This window comes from Macrotis lagotis, chromosome 8 (assembly GCF_037893015.1).
Source record: "Macrotis lagotis isolate mMagLag1 chromosome 8, bilby.v1.9.chrom.fasta, whole genome shotgun sequence".
NCBI lineage: Eukaryota > Metazoa > Chordata > Mammalia > Peramelemorphia > Peramelidae > Macrotis > Macrotis lagotis.
In genome coordinates this window covers 33,712,989-33,731,614 of record NC_133665.1, presented here as the reverse complement: position 1 = coordinate 33,731,614, position 18,626 = coordinate 33,712,989, and positions in this window count along the sequence as shown.

Sequence of the window (18,626 nt, the reverse complement as noted above, 5' to 3'; positions counted from 1 at the left end):
GTACTGCATTTGCTCATATGGACCAAAGAACCAAGACTTGTTTGATGAAAATGATGGGGGAAACAGAGAAGCTGCTAAATGAAAAAACGAGAACTCCACAGGGTTTATCAGCAGGATAGTTCATCTGCTCTAAGAAGGCAACATTTAATTCCATCAAAAGTAAAGTCCAAGCAATGCTTAGAGAGATGTGGGATTCGTGGCTCAGTAAGAAGGAAGATGAAATTCAATTTTATGCAGATAGTAATAAATCAAAATGCTTTTATGATGCCCTGAAAGCTATTTATGGGCCAAAGATATATAGTGTATCTCAACTACTCAGTGCTGATAGATCCACATTGATTAAGGATAGGGACTTGATCCTAGAAAGAGATGGGCTGAACACTTCCACAGTTTTCTTATCAGACCATCATCAATCAATGCAGAAGCCATTGACCATTTATCTCAAGATGAAGTCAATCTGTCCCTAACTGAAGTTAAGATGGAAGAAGACGTTCTGAATGCCATTAGGTCTCTTTCAAGTGTCAAAGCACCTGGTGCTGATTTCTATTCTGGTTGAGATTTACAAGGTGAGGAGTCCATTGCTCATCCAAAAACTGACTGAAATTTTTGAGGTTATATGGCATGAAGAGGTTATCCTCCAAGAATTCAAGTATGCTTCCATCATCCATCTCTATAAGGGTAAAGGGAATAGATTGTGACAATCACAAGAGAATTTCTCTTTTAGGCATTGTTGGTAAGATTCTTGATAGAGTCCTTCTTAATAGGCTGATCCTTCACTTGGAAGTTGGTCACCTTCCTGAGAGCCAGTGTGGCTTCAGAAAGGGTAGAGGAATAGCCAGTGGTGTTTGCTGCCCAACAACTCCAGGAAAAATACCAGGTACAGAACAGGTCTGTATACATTTGTAGATCTGACCAAGGCCTTTGATACCATCAGTCATCAGGGTTTATGGAGAATTATGTCAAAATTTGGTTGCCCAGAAAAGCTCATCAATATTATACATCAATTTCATGATGGCATACATGCCTGGATTCTGGATAGGGGATGGTGGTCTTGAAATTTCCCAGGTACCAATGGAGTGAAACAAGGATGTGTCCTTGCTCCAGTACTTTTTAGCATGATGTTTTCAGCTGTATTATCAAAAGCCTTCAACAAGGATGAACAGAGCTTCAAGGTCATCTACTGCATTAATGGCAAATTATTGAACTTGAAAAGGCTACAAGCCAAGCCCAAAGTGGAGGGAGTGTTGGTGCATGATCTGTTTGCACATGATTGTGCACTCAATGCAGGCTCTGAAGCTGAGAGGTCAGAAAGTATGGATTGATTCTCCATTGCTTGTGCTAATTTTGATCTAACAATTAACACCAAGAAAATACAGGTACTCCATTAGCCAGAACATCCATATGTAGAACCATTTATTATAGCAAATGGAGAAGTTTTGAGTATTGTGGACAAGTTCACTTACCTTGGCAGAGTCCTTTCCAAGGAATTATACATTGACAATGAGGTTGACGCTTGCGTTGCCAAAGCTAGCTCAGTTTTTAAAAGAGGTATTAGACTGACTACCAAATTGAAGATCTAAAACAGAACTGTTGTGTTGACCTCTTTGCTATATGCCTGAATAACGTGGACAGTCTACCAGCACTATGTCAGGAAACCGAATTTCTTCCATTTAAATTGTCTGAGGAAGATTCTGAAGATCACTTGGCAGGAGAAGATATCAGATACTGAGGTCCTTTCTGAAGCTAAACTGCCTAGCATTCCAGCATTACTGCAGAGAGTATGATGGACTAGATACATAATTAGAATATCAGACATATACCTACCAAAAACCCTATTTTATGGAGAGCTAATACTGGGCAAGCACTCACAAGGGGGTCAGAAGAAGCCATACCAAGATATCCTGAAGGTCTCATTGAAGAACTTTAGAATTGACTGAACAGCCTGGTAGACACTGTCATAGGGCTGACCAGCATGCCATGCCCTCATCAGTGAGAGTACTTCACTCTATGAGGAAGGCAGAATTGAAGTAGCTCAAAGGAAACATGACATATCTAAGTTTAGAGTACCATCCCAGGTGTTCACATGGACTATTTGTGCCCAACCTGTGATAGAACATTCTGAGCTCATATTGGTCTGATCAGTCACAGTCAGAAACACCAATTTTTCTCAAATATAGTGAAGCTATTTTGGTCTTCTTTGATAATGAAGGACAAGAACCAACCATGTCAACTTCCTAAAGGAAAGAAAATTCTCTTAAGCTTTCATCAACTCCTGCCCTTATGTGGTTGGGGCACATTGAATAATCAACTTCCACCAAAGATTTATGGAAATGACTTTGGAGCCACAACTTACATATATAAATAATTTCCAGTTTCCACCTCCATTAACCCCTGTCTTTTAGGGTTGGAAGAGATTCATTTAAAAATTCTTAAAGTATTTCAGCTTTCTTTCCCAATAGAGGCCCATTAACTATTTACAAAAATTACTCCCTTTCCTCCCTCTGTTTTGTCTTTTGCTTCCCTCTTCTTCTTTGCTCTTTGACCCTTCACTTAGTAAGATGCCTTTACCAGACACTCATGTACTTAATAAAATAGTTTTTGGTTTTCTTTTCCTAAGCATTATCTGGAGATTTGAACACAGAGCTCTTAGAACCTGATTGCCATGACATCCAAATGAAAGGAAACTATTGTATCAACAGATAATCTATCAACATCTTTAAATTCATACCTGATTCATCCCACCCACCCTTTTTAATTAATTGATTTTTCTGGCACTTACTCCCCCCCCCCAAAAAAAATCCTACATTCACAAGTCTCACAATACATTGAGTGGAATGCTAGTGTCCTGAAAGAATGTAGCTTCTGATTTGAATGCCTAACTTAATATCACAGTATTATTTGGGCAAAACAAAGTCAAATATATTATTTAAGGAATTGCCTAGTTGATGAAAGAGCTTTTTCTTTCTACAAAGTAAGATATGAGTTTGGAATGATCATTTTGTAGGTCAAGTTTAATAACAGGGGAAATTATTCGGTTTTTTTCTATTTGTAACAGGAGGAAGCTGAGTGGTCAGAAACAGGGCTCTCTTTTTATCTGTGAAAGCAAAGCAAAACACCCTGTTATCTAGTGAGCATATTTCTGTTGAAGATATTTGCTCTTTAATTTCATGAGGAACCCCAGATACCATCTTGCCAGAGGCAACATTTCTATTAGAGCATTTTTCAGTTTCAGGGATTTATTTATTTATTTAATTCTTGCTCTTTGTCAGTGCCTAAAATGTGAATTACAAGATATTTAAGATTAGTAAATAGGAGGGAATTATGGGACGATATCTCCCTGAGGGATTATAGGAAGCAAGAGCTTTTGTGATGACAGGAATACCGGGGCCCTGGTCATGGCTCTCAGCCTGAAGAGAGAAGTCAGAGAGGCAGTGATAACACCTAGCTTGGATTATAAAATATTGGAAAAACCAAGAGAACAACGGCTCCCAGAGAGAACTCAGAAAACAACAAAAATTAATCATCTCACAATGTTGCTCTTAGTGTGTATAATGTTCTCCTGGTTCTGCATAGTTCACTCAACATCAATTCATGGAAGTCTTTCCAGACTTTTCTGAAGGCAGGCCACTCATGATTTCTTTCTTTCTTTTTTGGCAAGGCAATGGGGTTGAATGACTTGCACAAGGTCACGCAGCTAGATAATTATTAAATGTCTGAGGCTGGATTCGAATTCAGGTCCTTCTGACTCCAGGGCTGGTGCTCCATCCTCTGCACCACCTAGCTGTGTTCCCCCCCCACTCATGATTTCTTACCAAACACTAGTGCTCCATGACATTTATTTGCCATAGATTGTTTAGCCATTGTCCAATCGACAGACACTCCCTCAGTTTCCAACTCTTTGCCAATACAAAGAGAGCTGCTGAAAATATTTTTTGTGTATTTGGGTCCTTTCTCTAATATTTGTAACTCTTTAAAATGTTCTAATTACTAGAGTAGTTCAAAGATGGTCGTGCATAATAGAAGACTTGGGGATGAGTTGATTATGCTATTTCTAAAAATTAAAATTGGGTGGGGAGAGCTAAATTAGAGCAAATTATGTTATAAAAAGAGGTATGAAAACAATAACAGAGTGGAGAGAGGATAGAGAGGGGTGGGTGGAAACTTATTCCATTCAGAACTGGGTTAAAGAGGGAATAACATGTATTTAGGGTATTATATGTGTTATTTACTTATAAAGAAATAGTAGAGTAAGGGGATAGAATAAGGGAAGGATTTTTAGAAGGGTGTGCAGATTAAGAAGATGATGGTTAGAATAAGAGAGATTTACATCAACCTAACCAAAAAATAAATAAAAAAGAAGTCAAGGGGCAGCTAGGTGGCATAGTGGATAGAGAACTGGCCCTGGAGTCAGGAGTACCTGAGTTCAAATCTAGCCTCAGACAATTAATAATTACCTAGCTGTGTGGCCTTGGGCAAACCACTTAATCACAATGCCTTACAAAAACTAAAAAAACAAAAAAGCCAAGGAGATTAATAGAATCTTAGATAAGCTAGATGTGTCTAACATCTGGAGAGAACTGAATGGACATAGAAAGAAATGTATCTTTTTCTCAATGGTACATGACACCTTTAAACATTGACATATGTCAGGGCATAAAATTTTACAGTTAAATGCAGAAAAGTAGAAATATTAAATGCATCTTTTTTTCAGATTATAATGCATTAAAATTACATTTAATAAAGGACCATGGAAATACAGATTAAAAATTAGAGACTAAATAGTTTAATCATAAAGAATAAAATTAAAGATCATCATAGAATAATAGGTAATTTTATTTAAAAGAATAATAATAATGAGTCAACATATCAAAATTTATGGGATGCAGCAAAAGTAGAAAACTGTAAATCTCTAAGTGATTACATAAATAAGAGAGTAAATCAATTAATTGGGTACTCAATTTAAAAAATAGAAAATGAACACACTAAGAATCCCCAATCATCAAATCAGAAATTATGACAATTAGAGATGAGATGAATAAACAAAACCAAGAGTTGGTTTTATGAAAAGAAATAGATTAACCATTGGTTAATATAATTTTCAAAAAAGAGAAAAGAAAACTAAATCATTGGTATCAAAAATGAAAAGTGTGAATATACTACTAATGAAAATGAAATTGTATAAATTCCATATCAACAGAAGAAAAAATAGATTTTCTATGCAAACCTATTTTAGAAAAAAGAAATTGAAGAGATCATAAATAAACTTCTTAAAAAAAAGGAACAGGACCAGATTATTTACAAGTGAATTCTATCAAACATGCAAAGATCAAATAATTCTCATATTAAATAAATTTGGAATAATGGACAAGGAAGGAATTCTTTCAAATTCTTTTTATAAAACAAATACATTACAGATACTTAAACCAGGAAGTACAAAACAGATAAAGAAAATTATGGACCAATTTTATTAATGAATATTGCTCTAAAAATCCTAAAAAAACACTAGCTAGGAAACTACAACAATGTTGCACAAAAACTGTATATTATAACTAAGCAGGATTTATATTTGGAATATAGGACTGGTTTAATATAAGGAAATCTGTGAATGTAACATTATCATATCAATAACAAAAGTAACAAAAATCTTTTTATTATATCAATAGATATAGAAAAAGATTTTGATAAAATACAATACTTTTTCCTATTAAAAACACTTGAGAGGGGGGCAGCTGGGTTGTATAAAGAATAGAGACCAACCTTGGATTCAGGAGGACCTGATTTCAAATCTGACCTCAGATACTTGACCCTCACTATGACTTGGGCAAGTCACTTAAACCCATTGCTCTATAAAAACAACAACAAAAAAACAAACAAAAAAACTTACGTAAGTGTAAATAAGTGTAATTTTTTCCCTTTTAAGTGCTACAAAACATCTACCTAAAGCCATTAGCAAGTATTAAAAATAATGAAGATAGCCATTATCATTATTATTCAGTTTTGTAATAGAAATGCTAATACTGGGAATAAGAGGGAAAAATCGAAGGAATCAGAATGGGCAATGATGTAGTAAAACTATTTCTTTTTGCACATGATATAGTGGTATATTTGAAAAATTCTAGAAATCAAACTAAAAAAAATAGTTGAAATAATTATTTGAGCTTAGTAGTATATAAAATAAACTTACATATATCATCAAATTTCTCTATAGCATCAACGAAGCTTTGAAGGAAGAGATAATAAGAGATAGTTAACTTAAAATCACTGTAGACAATATGAAATAGTAGTATACCTGCTAAGGTAAACCCAGGATCTAAATGACTATAATTATAAAATACCTTTTTTATATAAATGAGTCAAGTTTAAATAATTAGAGAAATATTGTTTATGAGTGAGCTGAATCAATGTAATTTTTTTCTTTTTAATTTATTTTTATTAAAGATATTATTTGAGTTTCACATTCCCCCCCCCCATCTTGCTTCCCTCCCCCCTCCCCCCCACAGAAAGCACTCTGTCAGTCTTTACTTTGTTTCCATGTTGTACCTTGTTCCAAATTGGGTGTGATGAGAGAGAAATCATATCCTTAAAGAGAAGAGAAGTCTAAGAGGTAACAAGATCAGACAATAAGCTATCTGTTTTTTTTTCTTCTAAATTAAAGGGAATAGTCCTTGCACTTTATTCAAACTCCACAGCTCCTTATCTGGATACAGATCTCCTTTGCAGACAGCCCAAAATTGTTCCCGATTTCAACATGACAATTTTACCTAAATTAGTCTATATTGTTAGTATCATCCCAATTAAGTTACCAAAAATTTTTTTTGTTGTTAGAAAAATTAATAAAATTGAATTGGAAGTACAAAAGATCAAGAATATTAAAGGAATTAATAGAAATGTAAAGGAAGGAGGTCTAGGTGTGCTAGATTTTAAACTGTATTAGTTGGAGTAATTACCAAAACTATATTGTACCGGCTAAGAAATTGAATGGTGGATCATGGAATAGAGTAGATCTGATAAATGTAAAGATGTAAGCTTTTGGGATAAGAATTCACTAGGAAAAATTCTTGGGAAAATTGTAAAGCAGTCTGCCAGAAACTAGGTAAAGACCAATATTTTACAACATTTACTAAGATAAGGTCAAAATGAATGCATGACTGAGATATAAAGGAAGATGTCATAAATAAATTACAAGAATATGGGACATATTACTTGGTAGATTCATGGATAAAAGAATGACTAAAGAAATAGAAAGCATTGTGAGATATAAAATGGATTCTTTTGCATTTATTAAGTGTAAAAGGTTTTGTACAAATAAAACTAATGTATCCACTATTAGAAGGAAAGCAAAAAGCAAAAAATTGGGGGAAAATTTATTGACAGTTTCTCAAATAAAGACCTCATATGTCATCCATCCATATCTATATATGTATGTGCTACTGAAGTTCTATTTTGCTCATAGAGCACATCTTTGATGAAGGCACACAATGCTAGACAGCCCTTTGCCACCATTTCCCACTGGAGTTGTGCTCTCTATAGTAAAATTTGAGTACCTGACCAATTAGTTCAAGAAAGGACTTGATGTCCAGTACTTTATCTTGCTAGATAATCTTCAGAATCTTCCTAAGACAATTCAGATGGAAGTAATTCAGTTTCCTGGCATTACACTGGTATACTGTCCCAGTTTCCCAGGCATGCAACAGAATTGCCTCTCTAGACCTTCAGTTTAGTAGGTATTCTATTGCCTCTTATCTCCCAAGTTTTCCCCCAGAGCCTCCCAAACAGCTGATTATGACAATACATATGACAATTATCAGTGGAAGTATAGTGCAGAGGTGTCTGAACTTATCTACAGTATTCAGAATTTCTTTTATTTGTTGTAACAAATGTGGCTATATTTAAATGGTGTGGTGTTAGTTTGGTGGAAAACCTGTGTTTTCTTGGTGTTAATTGTTAGGTCAAGATTACTATACACACACACACACACACATATATTTATATATTTACAAGAGAATTAATTCAGGTTGTTTCATCTCAGGCTCAAAGGCTGCATTGGGTACACAACCATCTATAAACAAAAAGTTGCCCATCAAGTCTCCATACAATTTAGTCTTGGCTTGTAGCCTTTTCAAGTTAAATAATTTAGCTACAGAAGTTGACTTTGATGTCATTTTCATCTTCATTGAAAGTAGCTGAAAATGTTGTGCTAAAAAGCATGAGAGCAGGCATACAGACTTTCTTTACTCCATTGTTAACCAGGAAAGCACAAAAACATCATCCATTATTTAAGAGTGGGCAAGCATGCTTTCAAGAACTTGACATACAGTATTGATGAATTTCTCTGGGCAACTAGATTTCGACATAGGTTTTCATAAGTTCTCCCAATTGACAACATCAAAGGCCTTGATTGGATCAATTAATGTTATGTACAGATCTTTGTTTTGCTCCTGGCATTTCTTCTGAATTTGACTGGCAAGAAACACCAGATTGACCATTCCTGGCCCTTTTTGAAGCCTTACTGGCTCTCTGGTAAATACCATATTCCAGATGAAGAATCTGCTTAAATTTTTTTAGAATTCTTTTTTTAAAATCTATTTATTCATGACAATGGGGTTAAGTGACTTGACCAAGATCATATAGCTAGGCAATTATTAACTGTCTGAATTTAGATTTGAACTCAGGTCCTCCTGCTACCTAACTGCCCCTGAAGAATATGCTTATTAAAGAGGACTCTGGCAAGAATTTTGCTGGCAAAGATTGAGAGATCCTTCCCATGATTGTCATGGAACAACCAATGGACATCCTTGACTTCCTAGGAGATAACCTCCTTTTGCTATATAACACGAAAAATTTCAGTTAGCTTTTATATGAGCAATGGACCCCCCCACTCTGTAAATCTCAGCCAGAACAGAATCATCTTCAGGTGCTTTGCTACATAAGAGAAACTTAATGATATTCAAAATGTCTTCTTCAGTTGTAAATTTGGTTAGAAAAAGGATTGGCTTCAATCTGATGAATATGATCAATGACTTCAGTATTGATTAGTAATGGGCTGTCGAGAGCACTATGGGAATCTTGTCCTTATCACTAAACAATGTGACTCCAGTAGTATTGAGTAGTTAAGCTGTACCATATGACTTTGGCTCATAAATAGCCTTTAGTGATTATTAAAAACACTTTGGATTGTTATGAAGAATGTAAAACAATTTCTTTTGCCTTCTTATTGAACTAAAAATTCTGCATTTTTTTGTAAACTTTGCAGGGCATCTAGGTGACACAATGGTAGAGAGCTGGCCTTGGAATTAGAGGGACAGGAATTCAAATCTGACCTCAGATACTTGGCACTTACTAGCTATGTATATGACCTTGGACAAGACACTTAACCCTGATTGCCTCTCATCCTGGGTCATCTCCAGTCATTTTGATTCATATCTGGTCACTGAACTCAGATGATCCTGGAGGAGAAAGCGAGGCTGATGACTTAACACAGCTCCCCTGTCAATTCAAATCCAATTCATATACTTCTCATGGCATCACCTCTCCTAATGTCATGGTTTTTGAGAATGAAGGACAAACAGCTTTCACTTTACTTTTGATGTCATTAAACACTGAATTCTTAGAGATGGATGAACTAGTCTGCTGGTAAGCCTGTGGTGTTTTCATTTTTCATTCAGCATCTTTTAAATTACCTCATAATTTTCATCAAATCAGTCTTGATATTCATGAGTATTCTGACCCAGATGAGTAAGTGCAGTACTGTATGGCAAATCTCTGACAATTGTCTACTCCTTTCTGTTGCACTGTTGCTAATGGTGTGTGTGTTGGCTTAGCTTTCCCTCCAAGTTGGCAGTGAACTACTCCTGCTTAGGGAAGCACTCTAATCTATTGACACTAAATCTTCTGGTAGCTATCTTGCCTTGGGAAAGCCACATTTGTTGAATGTGAAGCTTGAAGAGAATAAGTCTATGTCCAGTCCAGCACTCTGTGTCACGCATTGCCTTTATCACTCTTGCATTCTGTCTCTTTTTCTTACAATGATATAATTTATTAAGTGCTAGTGTTTGCTGAGAGGGTGTATCCATGAAGTTTTATCATATTTAATTTACCTAAATGGAAGACTATATTGCTGATGAGAAAGTCAGGAGATGCATATCTTCAGTACTAAGTGACCATTGCTGTTATTGTTTCTGACTTGCTTCTTCTCAAGGACTTCCTGCCATATCTGATAGTGTCTAGAATTAAAGTCATTCAGAATTATAAACTTCTCTTTTGGTGCTTTGATGATGATAGTCTTCAGGTCTTCATAAACTTTTCCTTGACTTCATCAGGGTTCATCATGGTGGAAGCATACTCACTGATGATAGTAGTAGTATGTCACTTTCCTGCAAGTGGCAATCACATTGTCATGAATCTCTCATTCACTCCTTTTGGAAGGCATACAAGTTTGTTGACTTGATTAGTTTTTATTGCAAAACTTATGCCAGCTTCACAGTGCTTCTCTTCATTGCAGCCACTCTAGAATAACATGTATCCAGCTTTGACTTCAGTACCCAACCTTCTTTCATTCAAGACTGCTATTTGAATGTAATGCCTGCTAAATTCTTTTGCAGTAAGAGCTGTTTGTCTTTCAGTTCCACTGGATTTTATGTTGTCCATAAACATGCTTGCACTCATGGTGAGTGGGATCATCTTCACAAAAGTTTTTGTGCATTTTTTTGGTATGCATACTTTGACCACAAGGTGGGATCACCATCCACATTGGTAAATAGACCAGGGTTGAGTAAAGCAGACAATTTTTAGAACACCTTTTCTAGCTCCTTCCTCATACCAGAATGAGAACAGTGTAATCTTCAAAAGATTTTTTAGACACCTGGTGGAGCTGTGGGAGGGTATTGAATCCCACTGCTACTTACTATAAGAAGATGCCTCAGGCCTGGGCTGCCTGTTTACAGGATTGTGAGCACAGTTCCCAGTGAATCTGCATCTACTGCTTTGTCACTTGCCTCTCCACAGGACTTTGAGATAGGTAAAAATGGTAAATGATATGGGTTATGCCTTTTGATTCTCACATAAATTGGATTTCAGTGAAACAGATTTGCATGAAGTTGTTGGTCTCAATCTCTCTTCCATAGTCATCAAAGTTCAATGGCAAGACAAAGTCAAGACAAAAGGTGATGGCTCAGAATGCAGTAGATGACCTTGGTCTGATGTCTAACCAAACTCTAAGTGTACCACAGTGCCTTCTTCAAAAGCCTTCATGATTGTTGGGACACATTGTTCTTATCTATGCATTTTACTGTCAGTAGTCTTCATATAGAAGCCCCCTCCCCCACTCCTAACTCAATGAAGGGTTAAACCCCTCAGTTACCTTCAACTTGATTTAGTCCACCTGCTGAAATGGTTTACCTGTGAGTGGACACCGTACATGCTACAGGTTCTTGGAGCCATAGGTGAGAGTTGGGTGCATTAGGTATAAAACAAAAGTGGAAAGTAGCCCTGAAAAATGTTCAGCAGCCCTCACACCAGAAGTACTAGTTTTTCGTGAATGAATTCTACAACCTAATGTGTTGTAAGAAATGATGAACAGGTTGATTTTAGGAAAACATGAAAAAGATTTGCATAATGAAAAGTCAAATAAATGGAACATTCAATATAGTATTAGCAATATGGTTTGAAGAATAAATATGAATGACTAAACTATTCTGAGTTATATGAATATTCAGATCATCTATAAAAGATTTATGAAGGACTATGTAATCCACCTCTAGAGAAACAACTGATATAGTTTCATATATATATATATATATATATATATATATATGTATGTATATATATGATATTGACCTTCTCTATGAGGTGTTAGAATGAGGAAGGAAAAAAATTGAAAACTAAAAAAAAAAAAATCAAGTAACACAAATGTAGCCTGATATTCTCTGACTATGATTGAATAGGATCTTGGGAAAATAGGTACATGGATTTATATAATCTACATTACCACAACAGAGTCATTCCTTTGGAAACTGAACATATCACCAGGAAGTTATTGATGAGAGTTGAGATAACAAAGAAGGTAGATCATCATATCATCTATCTAAAGGTCTTTTTGTTTTGTTTTGTTTTTGTTTTTGTTTTTTTGTTTTTTAGAGTTTTGCAAGGCAAATGGGGTTAAGTGGCTTGCCCAAGGCCACACAGCTAGGTAATTATTAAGTGTCTGACACCAGATTTGAACCCAGGTACTCCTGACTCCAGGGCCAGTACTTTATCCACTGCGCTACCTCTAAAGACCTCTAAAGTCCTTTTTATCATACTTCCTTACAAGTTTAAAACTATAAATTTTAGTGATCCTTTTTGTTATTATATCACACATATTTCTGAATACATTGCCTCATCTTAAAAATAATCCATTTTACTTTCTCATTTCATCAGTGCAATAATCAGGGACAATTTTAGGGTATCTGTGATGGAGAATACCATCTATATCCAAAGAAAGAACTGTGGAGTTTAAACAAAGATCAAAGACCTTAAATTTTAAAAAACGTTGTCTTATGTACTTTTTTTATTTTTATTTTTTCTTTAAGGATATGAGTTTTCTCTCAACACATTCAAATTTGATCAAATTATAGCATGGAAACAATATAAAGATTAGCAGACTGCCTTCTCTGGGGGGGAGAAGGGAGGTTGGGGGAAAACTGTAAAATTCATAACATTACAAAAATGATAGCTAGAAATAACTACTGTATATAATTAAAAAACAAATAAAATATTTATATTTAAAAACCCATTTTTATAGCATAGAAAAAACATTTAAGTAAAAAATAACCCATTTATTGAACATATCTAACAAAGCATGCAACATTCTATTTCTCTAACTCTTTCCCTCTATGTAGAAGGAGATGTATTTTAATGTCTGAGAGTATAGATTCATTATCCAATTTCTGGTGACAAATATTGACCTGCCAAAGGTCAAACAGTAAGAAGCAGCTGAGATTTGAATTCAGACACTTTCACTTTAGCCCCAGTGTTCTTTCCAACTTTTTAGTCCTTTCTTCTCAAATTCTTTTTCTTTTTTTGGCAAGGCAATGGGGTTAAGTGAATTGACTTTGGGCAGCTAGGCAATTATTAAGTATCTGAACTCAGCTCTTCCTGACTCCAGGGCTGGTGATCTATCCACTGAGCGACAACACACCAGAAATCTTTGTCCTTTTTTGGAATATATTTACCTTGTATATGCTTTATTCAATTTTAAAGTCCTTGTGGATAGATATCATTTTTTTTAGGTTTTTGCAAGGCAAACGGGGTTAAGTAGCTTGCCCAAGGCCACACATCTAGGTAATTATTAAGTGTCTGAGACCGGATTTGAACCCAGGTACTCCTGACTCCAGGGCTGGTGCTTTATCCACTATGCCACCTAGCTGCCCCAAGATATCATTCTTATTTCATTTCTGCATCTTCCCATGCATATATATACTTGATTTCATAAAAATTATTTAATTGAATTAATAAAATGTTGGAAAAGGGAATAATGGACTGAGAATCATGTTTTAGAGGGCCTTTAAGAAAAGTCTGGAAGGTGCTAAACATAATGACCAATCAATGTATTAAATGTTATTACTTCTCAACCAACCTGGTTAAACAAGTTATTGCCTATCAGTTCATGAGAAGTTTAAATAATAGTCAAACCTGACGAACAATAAACCTCAGTTAACAAAAGCCCAATCTCCCTGTCAAGCAGAAAGATATGGCAGTCCAAGACTATCTTGGTTTAGAGCATAAACATATTTCTAAAACATTACAGAAGAGGCAGGTGAGAGATGATCATTGGAATTGTTTTACATAGTGAAAAGTAGTGGAAAGAAAATATTATATGAGGTCTTTAATGACTTACTAAAAAGAGGTAGGCTTACGGATACAATCCAGTTCAATTAACATTTTCTACATTTTGGAAAATGCTATGTTATATACAAAGATGAAAAATGAAATAGTCCTTGGCTTCATGGTTTGCACTTTATATGATCTAGGGCAGGTTATTTAACTTCTCAGGGTCTCAGTTTTCTCATCTTTTAAATGAGATTAGACTAGATGGACTCTGAGATCCATTTCTCCATTGTAATAGTAGCTTCTTAGCTGATATCTCTGTCTTCACTTTTTTCCTTCACATCAATCTATCCTATACAATACATGAATAGGAGTTTAACATTTGAATAACAGCAAATGACACTTACATATTAGCTTTTAAAGTTTTGCAAAGCACTTAATCTACATTGTCTCTATCTGCCTCATACAAACTCTAACACCTCCATGCCAGTCCAATCAGTCTGTAATTCTAGAGAGGGCTAATTTTCTGTATTGCAATTTTGTGTGTAGATTTATTTTTCACGACCAGAACAAGACTTCAGTCACAGGGTGGCATTGTGATGGAAATACATGTTTTCTTGTATCTTTTACTATATGAAAATATTTTTTTTTGGTGGGTAGTATATCATTATTATAGCTGGGGGCTTTGTTAGAGGGTCTTGTGTTCTTTGAGTTGCAGAGCAGTATTAGTCCAATCAAATTTTATCTCCATGTTTACAAACCAACAAAACAGAACCTTATCAATATTTCTACTTTCTAGGCCATTCATGATAACAAATAAGTGCAACATCATGAATCTGTTCAATGATAACATACATCTGTATGAAGTTCCAGCAATCCACTGAACTAAAAAAGAAACAAAAACATTCTGCACATTCAAGAGATTTATTGAGGAAAAATGGGAACAGCCCAAGTGTGTTGTCCAAAGACAAAACCTGTGTTTGTGGAAAAGAAAATAGTACTTGGGGGCCCAAGGAGTACATGCATTTTTTTGGAGTACTTTTTTCACTAATACCTTGAAGCCCTGAAAAAAGTAAAAGACTCAGATTCACTGAGTTTTTAATCTATTTGTTTCCTCTTTATATAACATATGTTCAAGAGGTAAAAGGAAATACTCTAAGCTAAATTTCTCTAACTTTTTCTTTAGGTTTTTTTTGCAAGGCAAATGGGGTTAAATGGCTTGCCCAAGACCACACAGCTAGGTAATTATTAAGTGTCTGACACCAGATTTGAACCCAGGTACTCCTGACTCCAAGGCTGGTTCTTTACCCACTACACCACCTAGCTGCCCTAAAAATCACAATACATTTTTTTTTTTTAGATTTTTTGAAGGCAATGGGGTTAAGTGACTTGCCCAAGGCCACACAGCTAGGTAATTATTAAGTGACTGAGGCCGGATTTGAACTCAGGTACTCCTGACTCCAGGGCTGGTGCTCTATCCATTGTGCCACCTAGCCGCCCCCAATTTCTCTAAAATTTGATCAATGTCAAAGACTAGTTTTGTTCACAGAATTTTATCTTTATGTTTCTCCACAAATACCTTTATGAATGAACTCTTCTTTTTTGTATCCCATTCCACTCCATGCCTAATTGAAAGCAATTCAGGGAAAAGGATGCAGGAGAGAAAAGCAAATTGAGGAAGTGAAAAAGAAGATGGCTTCTGCGAATGGGTCTGACTCCAGGTCAGGATGGCATCTACCTAAGAAGAACTGGTAACAATGCATTTTCTTTTTTTTAGGTTTTTTTTTTTTTTTTTTTTGCAAGGCAAACGGGGTTAAGTGGCTTGCCCAAGGCCACACAGCTAGGTAATTATTAAGTGTCTGAGACCTGATTTGAACCCAGGTACTCTTGACTCCAGGGCCAGTGCTTTATCCACTATGTCACCTAGCCACCCCAACAATGCATTTTCAAGGAGTCTTACAAATATGTTTTATGGAACTTTAAGATGAAAAGGAAGAAAATGGGAAGGAGAATAGTGGAGAGTGAAGCTGCCTATCTCTCTCTACTAAACATCAGGATAATAAGAAGAGCATTAGTTGAAATACCAGAAGTTCACAGAACATAAAATCTAGAGTTGTATAATTCTGATGTTATGTTTTAGTTTTGTGAACAGGGGTTAATTATTGATACTTTGTAATGATATGAGTTATTCTTTTTATATCACTATAAAGAGGTAAAATATATCAATATAATAATGCCTTTTCCAGCATAGGGTTATGGACACAGGTAGTAATGGACATTCTCCTTCAGTTCTGAATTTCTTCTGGGCTGTTGTTTTAAATTCAAGGTAGGCAAGTAGCAGAAACATATCATTCTATATTTTCTGTGTCAAAACAGCAATTCTTCAAGATAAAGAATTATGGCACTTAGTAGCTATATAATATCTATGGTTTTATGAAATAAAGACAGAAAACAATTAGAAATAGAAAAATCTTTTGATAAAAACGGTTTAAGGGATCTTCAGTACATTTTTAATGGCATTTTAAAGAATATCAAAAGAAGCTACAAGTAAAGAAATACATGGCAATACATTTTTGTAATGGATAATCATAATCTCAACTCATAAAAGTGGGACTACTGTCAGCTTCAATAACTTATTATTGGATGAAAAATTTCCTAGTGATCTGACCTGTTTATGGGAGTTCTGTCTTGTGACATTTTGCTCATTTACTCTAGTTGTCCGCTGTGGATGTTTGGTGATTAAAACACTGGTACATGTCTTTGTCTATATATTGTCATACTCTTGGCGCCAAAGTCTGACAGTGCTGTTTCATGGAAAAGGTAGTCTACACCATTAGCCTGACTGTGACTCCAGAAAGTCTGCTCAGGGAGATAGAAACCTGGGTTAGCTCCTCAGAAGCAGAAACTTACTGGAAGGGTGTTTTTCAGAGGCCAGTAAAGATTTCCTTGGAAACTTGAATAAGCACAAGACATTTTAATGGAAAAATACTTCTGGTTTCTATTTGGAGATAACAAATATCCTCCAGGCTTAGAATGATAAGGAAAGGAATAGCAAAGTACCAGAAAGGAGAGTTTCTTACAGATTCTTCTTATCTATGAGTACTTGATATTGTGTACATTTAATATTTGTTGTTAAATGTGCTTATGTGGACCTTGCTCTGCATGGTAGTTTAGGCATGAGGGACAGCTAGGTGTAGCAGTGGTTAGAGCAGTTGCTTTGGAGGCAGGCAAATGGAAATTCAAATCCAGCCTCAGACACTAGCTCTGTGACCTTGGGTAAGTTATTCAACCCTGATTATCTGGCATCTAGGGCTATCTCCAGTTGTCCTGATTCATATCTAGCTACTGGACCCAGGTGGCTCAGAGTAGAAAGTGAGGCTGGTGATTTAGTACAACACCACCTCGCTCAAATCCAATTCATGTGTTTGTCATGGCATCACCACTCCTGATATCATAGTCTTCTTTGAGAATGAAGGACAATCTGTTTAGGTATGGCATTAGCTAAGAATTGGCCAGTGGTTTTAACTGGTTCCTACCTGCCTAATATTTTTCTTCAATCTCTTAGAAAGACCTGCAGATTAAAAAATGGAAATGGGTAGCTAAGACCAGAAAATCTACTTGGCTCCTCTCAGATGGGGGCATGATGACTGGTATCATAAACTCACCAATGGGAAGAGAATTATGAAATTTCCACATTTTCCTTGATAATATTGTAATTTGCAACTGATACCTTATGCTCAACTCCTCTCATTCTTGGTATTATGCTTTATGACTGAATTTTTATAAGAGTTTGAATAAATAGGGGATGGTAAAATGACATGATCCTTTCTCACCTAGCTCCTGCCATGATAGGAATGTCTTCCAAAGGGTTATTGTATTGAAGGCATCTTTCTATCATACATATCAGGCAGGATTCAGTACAGAGAGATAAATTTATGCTTATTCAATAAAACTGACACTCTTTTCTGTCCAAACTAATTTCTTTGGACAGAACTTCTGATTTAGATAGGAATTATATCTTTTCTCAGAAGGTGGGGGTGAGCAACTATTACGCTTAGTAGTTGCTTTTTGAACTAGTTTGACTAGAAGTAGTAGGCATATTTTATCACAGATGCAACTGTGGTGATAATTTTGTTCATTGATGGTAAAATATCAATAGCAAACAAGACATCAAACAGGGAGACATATGTGCAATGAAAGTGTTTGCCAGGGTCATGGAATATGTCTCATGCAAAGTTCAAATCCAGTGCAATTCAACAAACCTTCATTAAGTCTTATTACATTCCAGGCAGGGAAGACTACTAGCAACTGAGAAGAGGGATTTCCTATTTTCAGAGAGGTTCTTCAGCTGCTCTAGTTTGTGGAGGATATTGAGCTGATTTCATCAAGTCCCAGACTTTTAGGGGACCTTTCAGTGAGGTTCATAATCTATGAAATAACCTTGATCTAATCTTCTACACAGGTAAAAATCAAGATGAACAGTTACTGCCTAGATTTAGATAAGTAGTTATTACAGGCAGCCCATTGAGCTAATTGAACTGAATCTTGGAGAGTTCCTATAGATGGACAAAGAACTGGGTCCAGAATTTAATAGGGGCAGGAGAATGATTTATATTGCATTTGCCAAATTCTTTTCAAAATGCTTTTTGCTGCTATTTCCAAAATTAAAAAAAGAATAACAATTGATTTAAAAAACACCAATATTTGCCCCATAATGCCATTTGGTTGAGAATGGAAGATTTTAATGAGTTCAGGTTAATCATAATGATCAACTCAATCATATAGTTGCCATTATTCCATATTGCTTCCAAAATGGTTGG